Source organism: Trachemys scripta, chromosome 11, assembly GCF_013100865.1.
Source record: "Trachemys scripta elegans isolate TJP31775 chromosome 11, CAS_Tse_1.0, whole genome shotgun sequence".
NCBI classification, from domain to species: domain Eukaryota; kingdom Metazoa; phylum Chordata; order Testudines; family Emydidae; genus Trachemys; species Trachemys scripta.
Genome location: NC_048308.1, coordinates 22,341,005 through 22,366,094, shown reverse-complemented (window position 1 = coordinate 22,366,094; position 25,090 = coordinate 22,341,005). Strand labels below are relative to the sequence as shown.

At 39.4% G+C, this 25,090-nt stretch overlaps 1 long non-coding RNA gene across 1 annotated transcript; it reads right to left on the bottom strand.

Annotated features, from left to right (window-relative positions):
* Positions 1–1,806: 1,806 nt before the first annotated feature.
* On the bottom strand, positions 1,807–24,224 carry LOC117884969. The gene is made up of 3 exons (XR_004647691.1): positions 23,768–24,224; positions 13,218–13,440; positions 1,807–2,192 (listed from the first exon to the last, which is right to left on the bottom strand). It is a non-coding gene; the product is annotated as an uncharacterized LOC117884969 (long non-coding RNA).
* Positions 24,225–25,090: the final 866 nt, after the last annotated feature.

Below are 25,090 nucleotides of genomic sequence, written 5' to 3'. Positions count from 1 at the left end.
CTGCACCTGTGTGAAGCCCCACTGATTTCAATGAGATTCCATGAGGACACTGGAGTCCACCCACTCAATACCCATTGCAGAAGAGGGGCCTTTCTTTAGTTACTTTGCAGAAATTTCAGTCTCAGAAATCTGCAAACAGAACTAAATGTGTATGAAAGAAATACTCTGAATTACAGACAATTAATCAGCAACAGCAAAAAGAACCTTTGTGCTGGTTCTATCTGATGGTTGTGGAGGCCAGTGTGAGATGAGTTAGTGATCTTAGTCCAGTTATTGGCAGCACTGGTCACATAAAAAAAAAACAACAACAAAACATTTGGCACCATTGTTAGCAGTCTTAGCAGAGAGGCCAAGGGCTGAAAAGACATGGAGATAGAACAATTTGAAGGGTAATTTCCCCTATTTCTGCCCAAGATGTATCTGTCAAGTGGACTACTCATGTGCATAATTGTCTGCAGACAGAATGAAAAAAGACAGGATGTATTAAGTCCAGAACAGTGGGAGGAAGAACAGAGTCGTTTGTGGTGGTTAGAACATAGGACTGGGTTTGAATCCAATGGTTTGCCATGCCACAAATCCCTGTGTATTATGAACATGTCAGACTCATGCCAACAAAATCCTTTGTGCCACAACACACCACCATGGTATTGGCTCAGATCACCTGAGGAATTGCCTCACTCTGCATGAGCATGCCCTTCCACGACAGCTCTGGTCCACATGAATGGAACAAACAAACTGTCAATTTCAAGAGTGAGGCTACTATGTGTGAGAGCTTTCTCAACAACCAGCCGATGACTGCAGAAATAACGCCTGAAAAGACCAGATTCAGAAAGGTCATGAGATCATCTAAACTGCACTTCTTCAATGTAGTTTTTCTTTAATAACTCCACTAGAATCACACATTTTTAAAAAGGGTCTGTAGAATGAGAAAAGGAAAGTGAGAAATTCCGAGATTGTCTTGTGTGCACTTGAATAAATGCATATTGTATTCAGACACCATGGAGATGGATGTGGTATTAGAAACAAGATATACAGCTCATGTATAGTCTGTTTGCCCATCTATAAAATGACCATAATGATAGCTACCTCTCAGAGATGTTATGAAGTTTAATTAATATTTGTAAAATGCTTTGTGTTGCTCAGATGAATAGCACTAAATAAGTGCAAAGCATTATTAGGTCATTTTCCCCCTCTGTTAAATAATCTGCAGTATGATAAAGGGAAATAGTTACTCAGGGCAGCAATGGTCACAAAGAAACTGATTATAGAGGAATGGAAATCCCTCTAAGATAGCTGGAATATAGTGATGAGTGATTTGGCAGAGCTGCTGGAGACCGCCTCTTTCAAACTGAATGATACATTGGAAATATATAAGTAATAAACCATGTAATAATGATAGTCTCCATGACACATGATTAACGTAAATTCTTTATACCAAAACATAAAAAAGCATTTACATAAACAAACTAATTCAATTATTCTGCCTCAGTATACCTAAATAATTAATTGTACTGTATTTCTCAGTGTGAGATAGTTTTCTTTGTACAAATGTAATAAGTATATCGTAATTTACATACAAAAGTAGCACCAATCAAAATTGGAAAATTTAATGGATTAATTCCGGATTTACATCACTGTAACAGGTACTTGGATGCCACAATGATGGGCATAGTAAAAGAACCTGAAATGAATAGAATATGACAGAAATTGACCTACTATTTCTATTAAGAAATAAGAAAATTACCATATTAATTATAATTAATTATATTATATTATTTCACAGCTTCATAAGCAAAGAATATTTGTTACATTCATTTATGAGTTTATTCATCTGCAACTATTTAAAATACACACAAACTAGAGATAAAAATCCAAACAAATGATGTCTCGTCCATTAAAACCAAACACAAGTCCTAAAATATGTCATTCAACAAAATAACACCTTCCTGAACTCACTGTTACTTACTCCCCCTTACTTCACATATACACTTTCATCTGTAAGCTTCACTTGTGTGTTCATCAGTCACAGCCCTTTTGCAATACACCTTAGTGGGAGAGTTCACCTCTATTCATGCTGTGTCTGACCAAGAACAAGAGTGGAGATTTAGGCTCCAAAAACTCCTTCTCCTTCAGCACCTTTCCTTAGAGGTTGAAGAATTCTTGACTCTTTGCATCTGTTAGTGTGAAATTTCCTGTATAACAATAGTCATCATAAAAACAAGATTTATTAAATATATATAGAAAATAGCAGAACAAAATAAAGAGCATAACGTACCTCATCTGAACACTTTTCAAAGCTTCCCTAAGCTTAGTTACAGATAAAAGAAAATCTTACATTTCTAGAAATCAGTTCCCTCCGGTCAGCCTCAATACACCCTCCCCGCCGGCAGTGTCCAAAGAAGTCTCTCTCCATCCCTCACCTTAGTTGCGTAACAAGTCCAGGCACTAGAGTTCATTATTATATTGGAGTGAGGCTACATCAACAATTTCTCAAGGACTGTTTGATCAGGAGTGCCAACTGGAGGAAATGCTGAAGCCTTTGTCCCCCATGGAAGAGACTATCGTCCCTTTATTCCCTCTGGGACCTTCCCCCACCTTCCTGTCTTCAGGTGTACGATTTTATCATCCACCTTAATCTCTCTTGTCCTAGACATTCCTCAACAGTGGTGCTGATTGACTTATGATTGGCGTGTCCATTGTTCTCAGCTATAAATTTTACAGTACACTCTCATGCGGAATGTATTCAGTTTCTATCTTAGCTGATCACAGAGGTACCACATATTGGCCTCTTTTTAATCCTTCTTATCAATTTCTCCTTGACATGAAATACAAATTATTGGCAGACTCCAGATCACATCTCGATCAGTATACAAATTCCCCAAATCACTGCTAAACAAGAGCCTAAGGAAAGAGCTTAGTCTTGCAGTCGTCCCTGATGGTTAGTAAATTTGGGCTCTATTGGACCAATGGAGGAGCGAGTTCCAGAGTTAAGGACCTTTAATGAAAAATGCCCTGCTAGCAGTCTCCTCAATTGTAAAACAGTTCCAACCATGATGTGTTATGAGACTTTGGGTTTGCGTAAGTCACTTAGTATCTCTGTGCCTCAGTTTACTCACCTGTTAAATTGGTATAATGCTTCATACAGGTGATATGGTGTCAGCCTGCATGAGATCTATCAGAGTGAATTGCCATAAGTGCCAACATCAGTGAAAGCAAGTACAATAGTAGAGAAAAGCAGGAAGAAAAGTATCAGTCTTTTGGGGAAAGCAATAGCAAAAAGAGAGAAAGGGAAAAATTAGTTATGAAGAAACGTTGGCTGCTTTAGCTATCCAGAGAAAGGCAGCTCAACACTGAGGAGAGGACAAAGGTACAGCTGGCTTACGTGCTGTATTCTGTTAACCAGAAGAGAATTGATGGTCTAGTTTCACAGGGAACATACAGCCGACTGGCAGAGAGCCCAGAGGGCTGGGGAAATCTTGGTGTCACCTACATAGAGGGAGGCTATAAATAAACTGACCACTGAAGTGTATAAAAGATGGGTTCAAGGAGTTCAGAAAAAAGAGCAGCTTACTTATGTTGGGGTTTCAATTCAAATTAGGAGTTACATAAGAAAATGGGGAACTGGTTTGCAGTGGGGGGGGGTTGCCATGGTCAGAGGCCTACAAATTACTGGACTGAGACCAATACTATAATCTCTGGTACCCCAACTTAAAATCATGGTTAATAGACAAAGATCCTAGAGATGTAACTATAGCTGGGAAGTTGACTCACCATTATGTGGATAATCGCCTGGGTTTGAGGGAAGGATGGAAAGGAATCAGAGAAGAGGGATTTGGCCCAAGCAAAAACCCATGCCCAGCAGAGAGGGAAACCACCTCCAAGAAACCCTGGCATGGATGAGGAAAAGTGGTGTTCCATCTGGGGTGACTTTCCTCGGGATTGCCCACTGAGGCCCAGGGCAGTGCTGGAGAAGCCAGCTGCACCTCTACCTCACAGAGTTAACTGTGTGACTGACTCGCTGGAGGCAGGAATTGCACAGCCAGTCTGCCAATGCTATATAATGTTCAAGCTGAGCTATTCACACCCCAAACCACCACCCACATGTCACGCTGCACCCTCCTGGGTGCAGATCCATTGGATCACTAGTGAGAGAGGAAGGTGGTAGTTAATGGAGAGACATTCATTGAATAGAAAGATACTGAGCCTGGTAAGACTATACCTAAGCCCCATGTCATGAAACCCCATCAAATGCTTCCAGGGTGTGAAATCTGGTTTAAAGTTCCTGGAGTAAAGGCCTTCACTCTGCCTGCAGCATAGATTTCTATACAGACCCAGGAAAGGTCAGGGGCACTGGTGTAGGGTGTACTGTCAGACATTCCATACCTTACCACTGTATGCAAACAAATACATGTGGGTGTGTGCGCTACAGGGGGGTGATGAGAACTACTGAAAGAAAGTTCTCTGAAGCCCAACCCAGAGAAATATGGTAAGCGCTTTGCTTACCCTTACCAGGGAACCCAAGGCAGTACAGAGCATAGTGATGACAGTGCCTCCAGCCAAAAGTAAGGACACTGAGACAGCTGCAGTTCATTGCCATATCTATGACTCTCACCCAAGGGTGGGAAATGACTAAGTAAAGCATATGTAACTACAACTAGGAAGGAGGAGAACTTCTTCCCACACTCTCTGACTGACTGATGGTCTGTGAAAATGTAAAGGACCCTGAGCTGGGTGGGAGAGGAAATTCTGCTGAGATGCTGGAAAGCTAGAGTGGGTGCCCTTGGGGGACCCTGAGGGGGAATATAGGTGAAGTTGTCCTGAACTGTGACAATTGTGCTTACCTACCTCATACAGCTGCTGCAAGAGGTTTATAAAGTGCTTTGAGAAATTTGATGAAAGGTGTTTTCTACGTGCAAAGTTTTATTACAATACCACCAACCTGAGATATGCACCAAGGGGTATCTTTGTTCAAAGAGGCCATAAGTGGGTCCTCATTGTGTAATACAGCCTGTGGCTTAGAATGTTCCCTCTGCTTTTGCAAAGTGATTGTCTTGAGCTGTAACAAATCTCTTTTGTGGAGGAAGAAAGAAGGGAGCCACTACCTCATAGCCTCACCTCCACTCCTAGGGAACCTGAAAATGCTCCTCTGACTGCTGGAGCTGCACAGAGTCCTCTTTCTGTGTTATTTTGGATGCAGAAGCTAAGTCAGGAAGGGTGGAGCAGAGGATCTGCCGTTCTCTGCTCCAATATTCTAGGTTGACCACACAAATATTTGAAATGAGAGCTGACTGAGAGATTAAAATCCTTGAAGCACAATTAACTCCTGCTGGGCCTCCTGCATAGGGTGACCAGATGTCCCGATTTTAAAGGGACAGTCCCAATTTTGGGGTCTTTTTCTTATATAGGCTCCTATTACCCCCCACCCTCATCCCAATTTTTCACACTTGCTGTCACCCTACTCCTGCAGCTGCCACTGTACGGCTGTGAGATGATTCAGCCAATGGTGTGGTGCTGGGGGAGCACTGGAGCAGTGTGAAAGGACCAGCTCTCCTTTTGGATGCCTCTGCATTTGAATGCTTAAGGCATCTCTTTTGTACAGATCTCAAGGGCCGTGGGATATTGGAATGACTAAAACCCTGTCCTTTCCTCATCCTCCAAAACCCTGGACACCTGAGGGAATGATTATTTGGAAACTTGGCATGTTTCCCAGCACCTGTGACCCCCTTCAACCCACCATCCGTTTCACAGTGGGATAGGGTGAATTTTATGCCTAGGTCTCCCAGACTGCTACATGATATACCATTATCTAAGCCCTGCCTCAGAGCCAGGAAAAGAAATTGTTCAGTTAACCTCAATGTACCTAGCACTACACATATTCCTGAAAGAAAGTTTACTTCTCAAGCCAATGTAGAGAAAAACTATAAATTATCCAGAGGGGAAGATTATTCGAGAAAAATTCAGACAAGACTGAAATATTCTGGGCTTGATTGTTCTCTGATTTTACATCCTGCTGACATCAGTGCTCCTGGTTTACACCAGTGTCAGTGAGAGGAAAATCAGGTCCTTTGTACAGGAATTGTACACTGGCATTGACAAAAGTCAGGCATTAAGAAATATTTTTGCAAGTTTACATACATTATGGGTTGAACGAAGCACTACATATTTTATGAGATGTGGGTGTGTCACAGAAAACCATACAATTCACGCTTAGTTCCTTATTTTTTTCATAGCATCTGAAATCCAAAGTCATGCACTTTTCCCTGCCCTTGATACTCCTGTCACCCCTTGCACCTAGCATTGCCTGCTTGTCAGTGACAGTATCTTCTTGATGAGCAGGCCAGGGCCAGTCCCAGGCAGCTCCCCTTTCAGCCTGACAGCTGCATATCCCAGGTGGTCTGACATTTGAGATAGAGGCTGTGGATAAGATTGAAGGTGTTTTAGGGGAGAAGAAGGCTGTGAATAACACCAAGCCCTCATCCAGATGGAATCATTCATGAGACAACCTGAGATACTCTATTACTGTCCATATGTCTCCTAGGTCTCCACAGGCCATACTCTATTGATTTATTAGAAATCTGCTTTTTCAGCTTTGGTTCTTCCAAAACAGACTATAATAATATGATTTATCATAATCTGAAATGCTCTTTTTAAAATAAGTTCTTTACATAAACTATTCTACAGAAATGCTCTGGTAAGCATCAGATTATAAAATAAATATTTTGGGATGGGAATCTGTCAATTCCCCTTTTAATGTATCCTTTTAACAAGGTTCTCTCCCACCATAACAAATGATAAAATATTTTATAGGGCACTCCTATTATAAATAAATGACTAAATACATGTACCAACCGAATCCGCCTCACCAGTTATAAGTATGCTAACAGTCCTGCTTATATGCTATTTTTTTCTTTAGCAGATAAGCCAGGAAGAATTATTTTATTGTTTTAGCACTACAAATAGTTGTTATTAGTGTACCTTATTTATAGTTAGTTCTTTGAGGCACTATAGTAATATAGCAAAATATCAGTTATTTCATCACACTGGTGAATTTAATGAACCTGAAGGTGTGTGTTATTTTAGCACTTGCTGTAGCTCCTGTGAAAATCCAGTGGTGCTAAAATCTGTAAACCTGTCACTGCTTAAGTAATAACCTTGTTAAAAGCATCTTCATTTAACTTATTTTAGCTTTTGCAGGATGCAGGTTTTATTTTATCAGTGTAGGGAATAGGTGTTTCCGACCAAACCACTTATTGTAAAGATAGTTAATTGTAGTTCATTAATTTATTCTCAGTGTTATTGCTTTTATTTTAACACTTAATTTAAATTAAATATTATCTGGAATCAAATTCCCATTTTCATTTTTTTTTTATAAACTCGTAATTTATATAAAATATCTGTGGTTACAACACTACATTTTATTCTGCGGTATAGAAAATGCTCTTTTTAATCATTAATATCCCTTTATGCAAGCAAGAAATAAGCCTGCTTACATATGGAAAATCAAAATAGTTTTTTTCCTTAATCTGACCACTATGGAATTGGATTTATTTTCTGCTTTTAAAATATATAAAGAAAATGGAATATTGATGTTGTGTGTTCTTAATTATCAATCAATCCCAGCAAATGTACATCCATTGTTATTGAAGTTCTGGTAATAAAAATGGGAACGCTCTCCTACTTAGTACTATTCAGCAAAAGAGAACTGCAATTTGCAAGATCACTTTTTTTATGGAAACAATGACACTTCCTATGTTATTTCGGTGTGGATTTGTTTGTGACAATTGATAAAACTTGAATGCCTAGTGAACTTTTACAAGGTGCGCAATTATCCTTCATTGATAACCTTTCTTTGAGACATTCTGTGCTATATTGTACACATAATGAATCTCAAAACCTGACGAGGAGTGCTAGTATTGTCCCCAATGCAGGAAAGCACCCTCATTCAGGGACTTAAGAACATGCTTAAGTGTTTTATGGAGCTAGGGGCATGCTGATAGTAGTAGAATCCCAATTTTATTGGCTGCATAAGAAGTTCATGAGACAGGGTTAAATAGGTAACTGAATTAGCAGTCCATGATGCTCCAGGAATGAATTGACATTTCCAAATGTATTTCATTTGTATGTCCTTCTCGTATATAATATTTTTTTCATAATTTATGAGCTCTCCTTTCAGTCAGTTTCAGTGCCAATTGACCCATACTACAGCTCAAATCCTCAGCTGGTAGAAATTGGAACACCTCCATTGAAGTGAATGGAGCTACACTGATTTACACCGTCTGAGGATCTGAACCTAGCTATCTAATTGACTCCATCAGAATTTTCTAACCTAATCAGCCTGGATATTAGTTGCACAAGAAGTAAAGAATGTCATCCAACTGACTCTAAGAAACATGTTCTTTTTGGTGCCCAATGAGAAATTAAAAACCAAACTCATTTTTCTTCTGCACTAACCACCCTTTTCCAAGTATTTTTTAAATAATTTATTAAACTGAAGTAAGAGAAAGGGTGCATAGGTGATAATAATCAGGTACAAATTAGGCATACAAAGTAAATCCTCTGCAAATAAATGTAGATCCTTATGCCAACAGGGAGGCCCTTCAACAAGGCCAACTTGAGACAGTGCTGCCAAACTTGCAGCCATGGGCATTCCCCAGGTCATGTGGCCCAGCTGCACAGGGAGGGGTGCAAATGTTATGTGACATTTACAGCTCTTCCTCAAATCTGGCTTAGTGTGGAGCATGAGTTGCTTCCTGCTTCCTTAATTCTGGGGTGATAATATGAATCCCCTGGGGAATCAGGATGTCTGCATATCATGGTCTTAGGTGGGGTGCATCACAGGATTTCCACCTCATCCAGTTTAACAGGTAACCACCATCTACTATTTCCCTTATCCCCACCACAAACGTATTTATCAGTACTGTACACTTGACCTATTCTGACAGTCTCTAATCCTTAGCCTTGTTATTTAGTATGCCTCTACCCCGACATAACGCGACCTGATATAACACAAATTCAAATATAACGTGGTAAAGCAGTGTTCCCTCCCTCTCTTTTAGTATAATATTAAAGCAAAGAACACTATAGTATTAATATCAAATTAATTGTATGTAAATATTATTATAGTTGCAACGCCACAAACATAAGACTGGATTTGAATTTATTGAATAGAAATTCTGATTTAAATATGTACCATCTTTTGGATATAACAACATCCATGTTCCTTCCAAATAAGTATAACATTAATTTAATAGAAAATAGTCCCACAGAACTTTATTTTGTCTCCACAGTTAAGTTACAATGTTACAGACCAAGTCTCATTAATTATTGGAAGATTAAGACGCTGGAGTGATTGTGTTTGATTGGTCATTTAGTACAGCTTTTAAGGGATAATATGGAGATGGAGTCCAATTGTATCTTTTAATAAGATATACTTTAAATGTACACTAATGCTAGAACAATTTAATGAAATTCACATTTATTTCAAGGATTTTTTTAATTAAATCTATTGGTTGTTGGTATCCGTAAACCCTTAAGAATAAACACCTGCAGTGTTTTATTATGTAAAAAGGTAGTTTAATTGCATCATATTTATCACAGACAAATCAAGCCCTATTCAGAAGATAATAATGACACGGTAATTGGATCAGTAATTGGTTCAGGATGATTCAATATTTTACTAATAATCATAAATACTACTGTCTCCTGCTTTGGTATGGGGCTGACACTGTATTATAGATTGGATTTAGTGCAATAAATATTAGTGAACTGGGTCCAGCTTTAATGCCTAGGTCTTTAGGTTGACTGCATTAGCAGATAACAGGTATCAAACGATGCACTCTTCAAGAGCAATGGTTTCTAGCTGGAGTCTCTAGTGAGCATGAATGTCTTGCTGGCTTTCTGCATCTAGACATTTATGGAACAGGCTGCTTTGCATTTTCTCCTGCATTATACTGATGTTCTTTGGTTCCTGATGTTAAACATTCTATGACAGGGATGAGAGCTCTTGCCTTAGGAATTCATTCACTGTGGGCAAGTCTGGTGACATTTGGAGCATGATGTAAGAAGGCAGGCTTATTTGGCGTAAAGTTTCCCTGACTTTTTTGGCTTTTCTCATATTTGTTTCTGTTTGTTTTTATTCCTGATAACTAAAGAGAGGTTTTTAATGCTACCCCAATTGTGGGTGAACTTACTGTTTTTTTTTACATCTGAAAAAAAATTGTAAAATTTTCAAAAGGGACTAGTGATTTTGACTGCCTCCATTTTTGCATGCCTAATTTGAGAAACCTTAAATGGACCAGATTTTCAGAAAATTCCAAGCACTCCCTCTCCAAAAACCAGGCCCTCGAAGATTTCTCAAGTTGGCACCCAAAAAGAGAGGCCCCAATATCACTCGTCATATTTTTTAAATGTAGGTCAATATTTTGTTTTTAAACATCTCAGGGTCTGATCCGACCAGGTCATAAGCCTCTCAGGTGAGGCACGGAGCACCTTCCAATTGTAGGTAATGGGAAAGTACCTTACAGATTCAGCCGTAAATAAGGATGTACCTGGCACAGTGATAGGTGCTATAGAATTTTGGGAAACAAACAGAGATAAACCATACTGGTCTTAAGCTCTCCCATACAAATTAATGTCTGTTGTTTTACTTGACTGTTTTCTTTGCTTTACTGGGCCTGACAAGGAGCATACAAAAAGAAACACTGGCCCTTTTCTATGCTTTCTGCTTATCGCTGCCACTGCCAGACTTCTTATAACAGCCTAGTGCAAGGGTGTGCAAACTATGGCCTGCAGGCCGTGTCCGGCCCATCAGGCCTTTTAATTTGGACCTCAAGCTCCCGCCAGGGAGGAGGGTCAGCGATTTGTCCTGCTCCGACTCTCCAGCTGGGGAGCAGTGTCGGGGACTTGCTGCACGGCCCCCAGAAGCAGTGGCATGTCCCCCCTCCAGCTCCTATACATAGGGGCAGTCAGGGGGCTCTCTGCAGGCTGTCCCTGCCCCAAGCACCACCCCCCGCAGCTGCCATTGGCCAGAAACCGTGGCCAATGGGAGCTGCAGGCGCAGCACCTGCGGATGGGGCAGTGCGCAGAGCTACCTGCCCATACCTCCACATAGGAGCCAGAGGGGGGACATGCCGCTGCTTCTGGGAGCAGCCTGGAGCCTGCACTCCTGAGGCCCCCCCCCACACACCCCAACCCCTGCCCCATCCCCAATCCCCCTCCTGCCCTCTGAACCCGTCAGTCCCAGCCCGCAGCACCCTCCTGCACCCCAAATCCCTCATCCCCAGCCCCACCCAAGAGTCTGCACCCCCAGCCAGGCCCCTCACATACCCCCCACCACACCCCAGCCCGGAGCCCCCTCCCACATCCTGAACTCCTCATTTCTGGCCCCACTCTAAAGCCCGCACCCTCAGCCGGAGCTCTCACCCCCTCCCGCACCCCAACCTCCAATTTTGTGAGCATTCATGGCCCTCCGTACAACTTTTATACCCAGATGTGGCCCTTAGGCCACAAAGATTGCCCACCTCTGGCCTAATGGAAAACCACCTCTATTCCAACCCTGAATGGCCACTATTATAAAATATGGGGAAAAACTTCCTAAAATGAAACATGCTGAAAATGACCAGTATCTATTGGTTTCTTCATCATGCTGAATCTGATACCTCAGCAGTTTGGTTGAGATTTTCCAAACATAGGGATCTAAAGCTGAGCGCTTAAATCCATATTTAAGCACACAAATAAAGGTGACTAGATTTTCAAAGGTGCTACAGCTGCCATGGATTTCAGTTGGATCCCTGAGTGTTGAGAACCTCTGAAAATCAGGCCTACTTTGGGGTGACCAAATATGTATTTAGGAGCTTATTGATCTTTGTTCCACATTGAGCTCCTTTGCTGCACTAATGAAAACCCTATTTATCCTGATTCTGTGATCTACCTGTAACAATTATTACATGGGTACGCATTGTAAACAACATTTTGCTTGTGTTTTTGTATTTATGAATAAAATTATATACCCTATTTCATCTTCTTTCCTTTTTGATATTTGCAAGTAACAAAAAAAAATCAATCTATAAATAACTAACTAAATAAACATAACAACATTGTGGCAAAGGGCCACTGATAGGAGGTTGGGATGTTGCAGCCAGTTTCTTGTTTACCATGGGTTGATGTAACATGGCGCATAAAATCACTCACATGCCATTTAACCATGGCTGTGAAAATCATGCTTGTCATCACTGTATTCAGCAGACACTTGGCGGACTCATGGAACTGTTTCTTAGCCAGTGCTGTGGTCTTTCATTGAGAGCCAAAAGGGAGTGGAGTCTCATTATCCCAGAAACAATGATTCGTATTCACCAGACATAGAAACTTGCTTTTCATAGGCACATTATACAGCTCTGAGCTGGAATAGAGATAACATATCCCCTTTATCATTGTAACAAAAGCTCAGGGTCTACACTACTGATTTGGAATCCTGCCTTCTACATCCAAAATTGAGGCATTCATGACTGTATACCTCCCTTCACTAATGACTTTGTGTTGGAGAGATGTTATGTCAGTATAACTAAGGCACGGGTGTCAACCAAAGATGGGTTTTGTGTTGGGAAGCCTGCATAATGCTGCAAATGTCATCTCTTCCACAGAAAGACAACAATGCCACCAGGGTTCTTGTATCTCTTTACACATGATCACATTTATTGACATTTGAATTCCAAAATAAAATATCTGAAGAGTGGATGGAGAGAGGTGAAGAGTTTGTGAGGAATTCAGAGAGCCAAATAGATAAGTCATATTGCAGAAGGTGCTTAGGGAAACCTATATTACGTAGCAAACATACTGTAGGCACTAAGTCTGAAAGCAATCTGTATAAATGAAACGCTATGGCAGAACAGCAGCACAGGACCAGTCATAATAACAGAGCCCAAAAACACAAGTTATGAACTTTTCCTAAGATGCGGGCACCGGGCAGCCATAAAAAGGTGTAAAAATCCAAATGGTCCCTTTTCTCTCAGTGCCCCCTCAGAAAGACATTTTTAGCTCTGCCTGAGTTTCTCTTACCTTTGCCTTGTTCAGGGAATAAGTGAAGGTGAGAACACTGGAGAGATACCACTTTGCACATAGTCAGTCAGGCAGGAAACAGAGGTAGATGAACAGAATGTGTTGAAAGCACTGTGATCCAGAGCCAGGAAATAACAGTTATCATATCCCTGAATGATATTTACCACAAACCTATGTTTCCTTTTCAGGGCCATAAACTTCAATATACTGGAGGGTTCAGTCAGCCCTTCCCCATGTACAGTATGGATGGCACAATTTTCTCAGCATATGCTCAGCTGAATCCTTCTGATGGCATCCATGTTGGCCTCTTTCCATATATAGGCATGTAGGGATGTCTTCATCGTCTTCTGGAGTCTGGGGCTACAGCCAAAGGCAGGCATCCAAGCTCTGCAGGCAAGGAAAAAAGATAATTTTAGTTCCTGAATAAGGATTAGATTCTGCAACACCTGAGCAATGAAAATCCTGTGGAGCCATCATGGCCAGAGCCAGGAAATTCCAGGGTTTAGCGACTATGGCTGAACAGAGTCCTATTTAACCAAGGTGAATGTTTGCTGTAAAGTAAACTACAGATAATCTATGCAACAAAGGGCAAATAGACAGCCACATGTAATGTCCATATCAATGCCTCAATGACTTTATCTCTGAGAGTCTCTCACCATGAAAAGGTAAGCATTTCACTATCTTAACTCAGTCCTAGTTCTCAACAAAGCAGGAACTGTGCTATATATGTTATTGTTGTGTTCCCTCATTTAGTTATGTGAATGAAGCAGATACTTAAATTCACTGTACTTCAAATCTCTTATCACACCTTACTTAGAACTCAAGCTCTACCAGTCATATTCCTTTATAATTTAAAATGTATGTAAATAATACATAGTGAACTACACAGAGGCAGGTACCACATTTGTATTTTCCCTAAAGATCGTTTTGTCTTTTTTTTTTTCCAGACTGTCCACAGTGTGGGCCAAATCCTGCTTATCTTACTCAGGAGAATAGTTCCACTGACGTCAATAGGACACCTGGAATAAGCAGAGCAGAATTTTGCCTTATGTCCTTTTTTAGCCACTGCACATTTACTATATCTAATGCACTCAGCAGAGCCATGGTGAAAGACAGAATTACATTTCATATGCAATGTTCTGGTGAATCATTCGGACAAAAGTGTAAAATGTACATTTTTGTTAAAACTGTTCTATAATTAAATACATTTAACCAGCAAAAAAAAAACAAGAGAAACAAGCAGATACAGAGACACACTCCTCTGCTCTGAGGAGCTAGGGAGAAGGGCTTTCTGCTGTTTTCATCTATGTGCAATGGTAAGATGATTGGCAATGCATAAAAACCAAACATACCTAGACAATGGAGAGATCATTTGTGCAGATGTAAATTAAAAGCAGCTACCTAGCTCTTCACCTGAAAAGAAGGAGCCTTTGCAGCTATGTAACATCAGAGAAGTTATTTCCTACTTTTGAACAATTTTTCTTTTCTTTATTCAGACATGCACCTTTTCCAAAGAAACAATGACAACACATAGCTAATTAACAACAAAGACTAACTGAACTATGATTATAACAATCTACCTTTAAATCAAAGGAAGAAGGCAACCAATACTAAAATTTAATCTGTCCTCTGGGGCTGGAGGCAGCTTACAGGTTCAACTCAGATAGCAAATGTAGCTAAATGGCAGTCAGAAAAGATCATGTGACTGGGGGCTAAAAACTAATTAATCTCCATAAAGCTGTAAGTGAGGTAGGTAAGATGACTTGAAATCTGATTACATTATTGCATTTAAGGAGAGAAAATGCAGCATGTATTTTTCATGTTGATTTTAACCACCTGAGCCCTTAATGACATTTTGTACCTTGGAAAAAAACCTCATATTTCATCTATATTTAAGAAGATCCACAAAGATGCTATTGTCATTAGCACACAATTTACTCACTTAGTCTAAATGATATCCTAATGAATCACAGAAAGTGACTTAGTAAACTTTTATTGTTCAAAGACATTCTTTGTTAAAGGGATTCAACATAATTCTGGGAAGCCATAAATAAATTTCAAAAAAATAAAAGAAATAAAAATAGAAATCAGAAAGAAATAATGATTTTACTGTTTTACCTCATTACAAAACTAAAAGAATGCTTCTGTATTACATTTTGACCGTTGAACTTCTAATACAGTTAAAATATACATCTAATATACGCCTACTGAAATGAACTCCAGCCTTTTCCTTAGAGCAGAAGATTGATGGCAGTACTAGGGAAGATGAAAAATCTGGAAAACTCTAGCCAAAGCATCTATATACCAAGCTGAAATGAACCCAGAAGCAGATTTTTTAGACTACAGTCAAAGCTTTGGGCCACCATTCATAAACGTATGGACCCTGATCAATCAGAGAACATGAATATTATGCAGTGGATCACGCCACAAAAAGAAATCACATGCTTTAAGAGACTCAATTACACATTTCTGAGATTCAGTATCAGCAGCTATTAGCTATTTCAACATTGAAAACTCCAGTGAAGACAGAGGGGCTGTAAAAGGGACATTTTTAGGTGAAGAAAAAGTATATTTTTAAAATGTTTGCAATGTGCTTGATATATATTGTCACACAAATGTATGAAAACATATAATAATAAATAGAATGTTTTTAAGTTTTTGAGGTTTTATATATATAGGAATAATAATGACACTGTGCTCTTCTATAACACTTCTGATCCAATTGCTTTGCAAAGATTAATTAATTAATTAATTAATTACCTAGCACCTTGTGTGCTAGGTAAGTATCAGTATACCCCTTTTACAGATGGCTAAACTAGGCAAGATAAATGTTTGTATCTAATCTATTGTTGTGTCTAGATATATGTGCATCAATCTGCATAATTTATGGATTGACACCTTAACATCAGTGGGAGAAAGACAAGCAGGGCTTGGAACACAAATAGATTATTCAGCTGAGGCAGGAGATCATGCTAGTCAGGTTGGGAAGCAGCTGCCTCTCTCTTCTCTTTACTTGGATGTGGCTCTGGTGTTGGTGAAGGGAAGTCAAACTCCTCAAGACTGCATGAGATGTGGGTGGGCTCCCCTAATAATGCCTGTCTCTCCTGGTTTTCGGAGTGGTGGATAGAGGATGCAGAGACTCATGAATGGTTGATCATCCCTCCCCTCCCAGCTGTGTTTCCTTGCTCCTCTGCTCTGATTGATGTTTGACCCCAGAGCTTTCCTCCACTTCCCTTATTGCTGTTTTGAGTATTGCTTGTCTTCTTGAAGTGCAATGGTTTTTTCCAATTGCTCTATGGAGTTAGGAAAACATATTTTCCAAATAGCAAAATTGACATATCTGGGTTTTTTTCATTTCTCTCAATAACCAGGAGGTGAACTTATTATGTTTGTTATGATTTTATCCAGCTTTTGTTGGAGTCCAATGTGAATTATGGTTCAGGCCCCATTTGCATGCCAATTAAATGTTGATGGTTTGAAAATAAGATTTGAAGAGTGTGGGTCTCTAAGGTTTGCACAGATGGAGGTTCACCATTGTCTGTGCTCCTAACACTTTCATGAAGAAAGAGATGACAAGGGAGTTAGGCTGAAGGACCAAATCGCTTATTCTTATGATTCTGTAGGGGTGACTGTGCAACCTCTCCCAGTTTGTGATTGATAGAGACCTTGCACACTGAATGAGGATCTAGTGATATGAATTCACAGTGGATTAATTTAGTGTCATAGCTGTGAAAATTATTTAACCTCTTTAATTCTATTGGTTTATTAAGTTAATAACGCTGGGACCTTAATACTATCTAACGTACTGTTGCCCTGTGTCTTATTTCTGCACGTCAAGATTAATATGTATCTTCTCCAGTTTAGCCATCTGTAGCACTGGTATCATTATATTTTCCTACAATAAGAGAGGGTTGTGAGGTTTAATTAATTAATTTTTGTATAGGACTTTGAGATCCGTGTATCAGAGGTGATTTATTTCACTGGTACTGATGACATATATTTCAATGTTCTGCACCTCTAAAACTCATCTAGAATTAGAGTCAGTTTTGAAAATTTGTGGCATGATGACTTTCCAGAACTCACACAACAAGCTAGAGACAAAGTTGGGAAAAGAAAGTACAAAGTTCTGACTTTCAGTCAAGTTCCACCAAACTTGTACATACACTCTGGAGCTGGGCAACCTTGTCATAATGAAGCCCAAAGTTATTAACCTGAGGCTCATCCCTGGCCCACTGAAGGTTGTGCTGTGGGTTCATGAACTTTTCAGAAAACTTGGACCGAATTTAAGTCAAACCAAGGCCCAGACTCCTGGTTCAGACCTCTCTTCCTCTTCCCATGGATTTCACTCAATAGGACCCAATTAACCCCTGTCTCAAAACAAAATTATCTTCTGCGGGAGGGAACTTTTTGGTGTAACTAAACCATCAAGAAATAAAGAGATATTTGCAATACCCTTCATCAAACAAAGAACACGTCTCTAATTACATTAACCTCATGTTGCCACCACACCAACAAATTGGTAAAATATTGTTACATACCCCCTCAAAAGTAAGTGGGAAGCTGAGCACAGTATGGTGAAAAATCTTGGCCAAAGAACTTTAATATGGCACTATGCTGCAATCCATGGGAATTCAGAAATTCAGGGCAACACCAGGAATAGAACATGTCTGAACGCATAACTTCTAACAACTTGATTGAAAGGAGACTCATCATCATCATCAGTATAGGGTGCAAGACCCATAGCTGAGCAGTTCCATCCAGAAGACATTACTGCTATACTTACAAACCACCCAGTTCATTATGGCATTAATCACTGATTGAATGTCTGACTTCGCAAGGCAAATGATTTTTGACATTTCACTACCTACTTCAATTATTTCTCTTCCACTGACCAGCAAGAGACATACACATGATCTTGGTGCTTAGTTCATCCACACTGTTCTGAACTACATTATTGTTCATACAGGAATAGTACACTGGCTATTAGCTTTAAGTTTCTTGCATTATTCTCCAGACATTGCAACCAATGAACCACAACACCACTTGAGTATTGAACAGATGTGTCATTGCTTCACTATCTGCATCCTCTTCTTGAAATTCTTATTTCCTTTATCACTATGCTTGCTTATTTGGCACAGAAAGCGTATCTATTTAACCAGTGGACATACATAATTCAGTTTCAAAAGACTGTTCTGTGTTGTTTTTATATAGCCCTGTCACAATGCTATGTCACATCATACAAGCTTGTGCCAGAGACATGCGGGAAATCTGTTGTTGACCAGTGTCAAATATAGCCCATTGCTATTCCTTAAAAAGGTACTTTGTAAATTCCACTTTTAAAGAAATAAGTTCATTCCTTATATGGCCAACAGAAAGGGAATCCCCATGCCAAGCTTTAAATTCCAAGCATAATTCTCCTCCTACTCTACTGTAATTATGCTCCAACACTAGAGCATTCCCACACAGTTCTAGTGCATTATAACTTTCATGAGTCTGCATCGATTGTTACACCACAGAGAAGCAGAAATGCAGAGCCTACCACAAAAATATATTTCTTTTAATAAAGTGGGCCCCTTAAAAAGAAATTAAGTTTTTACCTTTTGAGGTCATCTAGATGTTGTAGCTATGTCCAGCTGGGCTCAGACTACTACAAAGATGTTGATAACACAGCTCAGTGTGTTTAAATATTTAATTACACTAAGGTACTGTACAACCAAAATACCTTGATTTAATTTAATCTGCATCTGGAAAGATGTCATTTAAAGTGCCAAGAGTCTCTGTACTTATTGAGGGTTCCTCCTTCCCACTTTCTTCGCTCTTTTAAAACCAGACTTTCTACTTGTAGCTTTTAAAGTATGCAAATGCAGCTGAATTTTTAATTTAAAACCCTGACATCATAATCAAAGACTAAACTTACGGACTATATAGTCTCCTGGTTTTATATATTTGAGAGGCAAAACATCAGATACAAATCTATCTGAAAGCTCTTTAATGAGAAAGATGGCAAGTAAATTCAGGTTTAATATAAAAACCACTTCAAATATTAATCATGATTTCAGATAATTCCCAATGTGGCATGATATCATTTAATTTCCAGAAAAAGAGAGGAAGTGACAGCACACATTTTTTTGAAACTATGCCATGTAATAATATCATGTAAAGAAAGTCTTTATAACCTATTTGTGCACAAGTCATAAATTACCAATCAGACGTGTATAAGCCATTTAATATTTTAAGATCTTGATTTCATGTATTCTTTTTCCTTGTTTCATGCTTTGTCTTAACAAATACACTTGGCCATAATGAAAATAAACCTGCTGAAGTCTCTGTGGCCTGAGACAAGCTATAACACATTTCTGCACCACAGGGTGGGCTCATGGGATACCTACTGAGAAAATGCATGCCGACTGAGCATGTCCAGACTATTAAAATGAATTGACATGTTAATGCTGACAGGAAAAGAGCACAAGAGAGCTTACTAAATTACTGCTCAGTCAGGCACTAGAAATTCCTGAGTGGCTAACTCCTGAGCAAAACCTGCAGCAAGAAGAAAAAAGAAAAGAAAGAAAGAAAACAAAAACAAAAAAAACTTTATTGTCAAATGCACCAAAACAAACACTCACTAAAGGGCTGTCATGTTAGTAATGCACCTACTCATAAATCATATGGATTTTAATCATACCTGCCACCTCAGCCCGCTTGTCTCCTGAGAAATTGTTTTCTTTTTGCTCCCTCCTTCATTCGCTTTCAATTATCTGGAAGCTGTTTCTTGTGTTTATTTATTTATCTAAAGTTCACATACAGTATGCATGCACAAATTTCCTCTGGGGGACTGAGACCAGGCAGATCATACAAGGATGCGGTGAAGCGAAGAAGCTAACAGCTCAGATGAATGTACTCAGTCTCAGAAAACCTGCTTTGGACCATGATGACAAGGGAATGGGAGGACAGAAAGTAATTAGTGTGTGTACAATGATGGATTATGGCTTAATATTCAGACATTTCACCTTTTGACTGCTATAGGTAGGCCTACAAGATGGCAAACAGAAAGTCCACATTCTTGCTGAGAAGAAATAAGGATGTGCATTCTTAACTATGCACTCTCCCTGTTTTTTTTGGTGGATAAATTGGGTTGTTTTGGTTGCAACATTCTTATTTTAGAAACCTTTTATGATTCAATATATATATATATATATATAAGAAAAATGGAAGGACAACTGTTTAGCAACTTTCTGAAAAGTCAAGATAATATTGTTTTTAATGTCTCATGGCTCCTAAACCTAAGTATTAAAGGGCAAGTTACTTTCTCAAGTTTTAAGGAGAGATTGAACTGCCAGTGACCTTTTCCCAGCTCTGAGAGGCGAATGTGTAGCACAGATCAATCATGACATGAGGATCTTATAGACACAAGGGAAAAAACTCATCATTTTCATAAGTCAGATTGAGCAAAAATAGATGAGAAGGGTTTGATAGTTATAAATACAGGTTAAACAGACTTTTAACGCTAAACATCAGGGTTTTGAATTGAAGCTCTCTGTGTGTGAATGTTATGTCTATGATTGCTTTTTTTTAGGGACATCTGAATCTATATTTGCTACACAGGATATTGCTCAATTAAAGGAGCAGTTAGATAGCTCTCCCATTTGGAACACCCATAGTAATTAAATGGATCACATGGAGTTTGACATTTTCTAAAATAAAAGAATAATTGGTGCACCATATTGTTTTTTCCTTTTAAAAAGAATATTCAGGCTACCCTTGTGAGCCTTAGCAGGAATCAGAATTCAGAATTTGGGTCCTAGTTTCTTTCCTTTGCTCCTTTCTCAGAAAAACTAATGAAGTTACAATTAACTCTCTCACCACCATGCTCTTCCCATTTACATCACTGCATGTGACGTACTGCTGGGCTGACAATCCGACATACTTACTTACTTAGCCGAATGAATGGGTAAGGAAGACCTTTATAATCATAAGTGAAGTTTTGCATATCAGAACCTTTAGTTCAACATTATTCTCTGAAGTCCATGAACTGGATATAAGAAAAGATCTATGTTGTTTATTTCCTTCGGTCGGAATCTCTTGTGGGTATTCAAGTATCTAGCAGAGTTGCCTCCTCTGCTCACATTGCTACAAGGAAAGATTGTGTTTGCCCATGACTTTCTAAGTCACTATGTAATTGTGACTTCCCCAAACGTGCAGGACACTCTTGCATTGCTCATGCCTGGATCCAGACTGGCTGCACTAACTCTAAAACTAAATTTAATTAAGAATACAGAGGATTGAATTCCACCTGATTGGAATCTCCTATTTTAACTAGTGTAGGGGCAGGCTATTCTATGTCTACAGCTTTCATGTGAAGCATGATTGACTAGAAAGCTGAGGGATCTATCAACTTCTGTATATACATTTTTGTATTTGCCTAAAATAATCATAGATAATCATATTACTGCAGTGGGTATAACATAACATTCCCATTGTTGTTGTGTGTACCACACTTACTACATTAAAGAGAGGGAAAAAGAGCTAACTACCAAGGCCCACACCTACAAGCATTTACACTTTAAGCATGTAGTATTCCTATTAAAACTAGGTTTCAGAGTAGTAGCCATGTTAGTCTGTATCCGCAAAAAGAACAGGAGTACTTGTGGCACCTTAGAGACTAACAAATTTATTTGAGCATAAACTTTCGTGGGCTACAGCCCACTTCTTCGGATGCTGTAGCCCACGAAAGCTTATGCTCAAATAAATTTGTTAGTCTCTAAGGTGCCACAAGTACTCCTGTTCTTTTTGCTATTAGAACTAATTATGTGAGCTTAGAGTTAAGCACACATCTAAAGTCATGCAGGATTGGGGGCTAATTGTGTACTGTTTTTCACAGTCACTAAACTAGAATCAGGCCTGGAACAAAACACCAGAGTTGAGCTAAACATTGACAACCCTTCTTGAATCAAAACCCATCTTGAATCAGCACTTCCCAAAGCAGTGTCTCAAACTGGCCACGTCTGAGGCATTATTTGATGATGAGTAGTGCTAGGGAAGACCCACAGAGTATTGGAACATGGCAGCGGGAGTTTGAAAAAGCAAGAGAGTAACTCAGCTAAGCATCTTTGAGGAACTCTAGCACACCACCTGTGAGCCAAGTATAGTCTGATGACTGGGGGGAAGATTATCAGTCCAGCCACACACTCAGTTGCATACACCAAACAGAACACAGAATCCTCAATGAGCAATAACGCCACGACAGTACTAATATCCAGTGCAATCTCATATGTGGAGTGGGAAAAGAGCCTCCTTAGTTCCTTTTTTAAACACCACATTTAATTGGGAGCATATGAAAAGTGTCCTTTTCCTAATTGCAATTTTTGGAAGGCCATATACACTTTTTCTACAGAGCACACATACACAAAAAAAGGTCAAACATATGCCCCAGGCCTAAACTGTCCTCTCCAATGCTCACAATGCCTCTTTCCTTGGTATAAATTACACTTATTTTGAAAGGGTTGGTGTAACTTCATTTCATTTTTTAAAAAACTTTCACTCTCAATTAACAAATAAAGCTAAACTGATATTAACCAGTTGTAAACCAATTTAAGCAGGTGTTTGCTCTGGTTTATCTAAATCAATCTAAAAAAAATGACTAAACTTCTGCAACATTTGTGTGTGTACAAGGCTTCAGTTTGGCAGAGTAGGGTAAATGTATAGGTTAGTGACAATATAAAGGAGTTAGACTAAGCAACATTAAATAACAGTAGATATGATTATGAAATTAACCAAATTATAAGTATTGGCCCCAGTAACCCTTTTTGGTTTAGATGGGTTCTAGTCTTCATAGACATATGCACGCCCCTTGAGGGATTATGCCATTTGAGTTCAGAACCCTCTCTCCCATGATGATTCTAAATTTTCAGGGCTTTCCTATGCTCAACAAATGTATCTCCAGGTGGTCATTCTTCTTCTGATTCTTTTAGTTGGATTCCCAGTGATTTAGTCTCTCTCCTGCTGACTGGAACACCAAACTGAGAATGTTGCAACCTCTTGACTGAAGTTTCTTTCTTTGGGCCCTTCAGGCCTTCTTGAGCCCTAATCCCTCTATAACTGGATAATCATCCAGACTCAGATAGCAGAAGGACCTCTCTAGTAAATAAACATGCAGTATGAGATAGTGGGACATGTATAACAACATAATGCAACAGTAGTGAGCACAGAAATATCTATAAGCAGCGTGAAACACTTGTATTTCATTATGTTTCAAAAATTTAATAGGCCCAAGTTTCCCATGAATCTCTCACCCTCAGTTTCGTGGCACTTTCAGATGCCAGGGATTAATGCCAGAGTTTTGCCAAAATTTAAACTTAAAAAAACAAAACAGACTAATCCCCAAATCCTCTGGTTAGCTTCAGTTTCTCCCACCCCTGCAGTAATGTCTGTTTTCTTTATGCCATTAGGGAAAAAAATGACTAGTTACCATGGAAATTGCCACAAATCTTTTTATTTCAGAGCCCTCTGAGCTACAGAGCACATTTGTGAAGAAACACACAGAATCTATTTGTCATTATAGCAGGTGATGAAAACTTTGGTTTCAATATAACTATCATGTTTTCCCAGGTTTTTAGAGTATATTTTACAATAATTTGCTGCAGTTCTCATTCTCATTACAAATGAGATACCAGAATTATAATGACTTACAAGTTCTGTCAGACTGTTTTACTCTGACCTTTTCAGTATACTGCATTTTGAAAACTTGACAAGTCCACCTCTTCTTCACAGGTTACGAAGGCTGCAAACTGGATCTGGGGTGGGGAAGTAAAGAGAAGGAGAGGATTGGAAGAGCCATGCTGTCAAATGCTTTTCAACTTTAAACCACCTTCCATTAACTCATCATATCTTCTTTTCTCCATTTCTGTAGGCACATATCAGATTCCCAGTTTTCTTTCAAATCATTTTGCTCTGCACCCCATAGAAGTCTACAGGTCAATTATCATAAGGACTACATTGCAGAATAAAATCATCTCAATGCAGAAACTATACTTTTCTTTGATAATGGTTGAATATCAGTTCTGCCCTCAGTTAATACCAGTGAACCCACTGACTACAGCAAATTTTATGTGTGTGTATCTGAAGTCAGAATTTGCCCTCAAATGTCCAAATCTCTATGTTCTTTGCACGTTTGATTTTTTTTCCCCATACTTTTAGAACCAGGCCTGCCCTCCAAGAGAGGTCTGTGGTTTTCATGGTGTTTTACAAGAGAAATCTTCTTCAGTTACGTTTCTTGGGTAAATTCCCATGTGAACGATAAAGAGATCAATGGATGCTATTTGTGAGGGAATTGAGGCGGGGATCTGATGGTGGAGGGTATCAATCCCCCACAAAAGTGCAGGTACAGAGAAAAATGAAGAGGTTTTTCATAATGAGTATGTTTGTCCTACCATCCCCATTTACTTGCATATAATACTTCACAAAATGGTCAGAGTAAACTACACCTTCAAAAGGGGGCTCCATTATAAGCACCCCTTCCTTCTGTGTTTTTATTATGGATAATAGGGCCATCTCTTTCCTGGTATGCATGCAGGAAAGGGGGGAAGGGGAGGGAAGACCCGGGAAATCCCACAACTTTCAACTCAATATCTGCTTTAGATCAGTTTGGTCAAGGGACAGGACTGAACCCTCCTAAACCTGTGGAAGCCCTGAGAATTCATGGAGAAATCCCACGGATCTCAGGATAAGCACGTAGGGCAGGAGCACAGCAGAAGAGCCTGGCTTTTCCCCCATGGCAGCATGTCTTTGGCATGTGTCCCCTGTGAGTCACTTCCCCAACCAACCCCAAGAAGTCTTTTCACTGTGCAAAGTAGGACTCAAGGTACTACTGAGAGGCTCAGCATAATCTGATGCTGCCAATTCTCTGTAGTTTTGGAATGGCATGGTGTTGCAGAGCCAGATCCCAGCCTCGCCTTACTTATCCATATTCCTGAAATGTCCTGAGCTCCTGAACTATGCTGCCTTGACTGTGCAGAGTCCTATACCATTGTAAGGAGAAGCT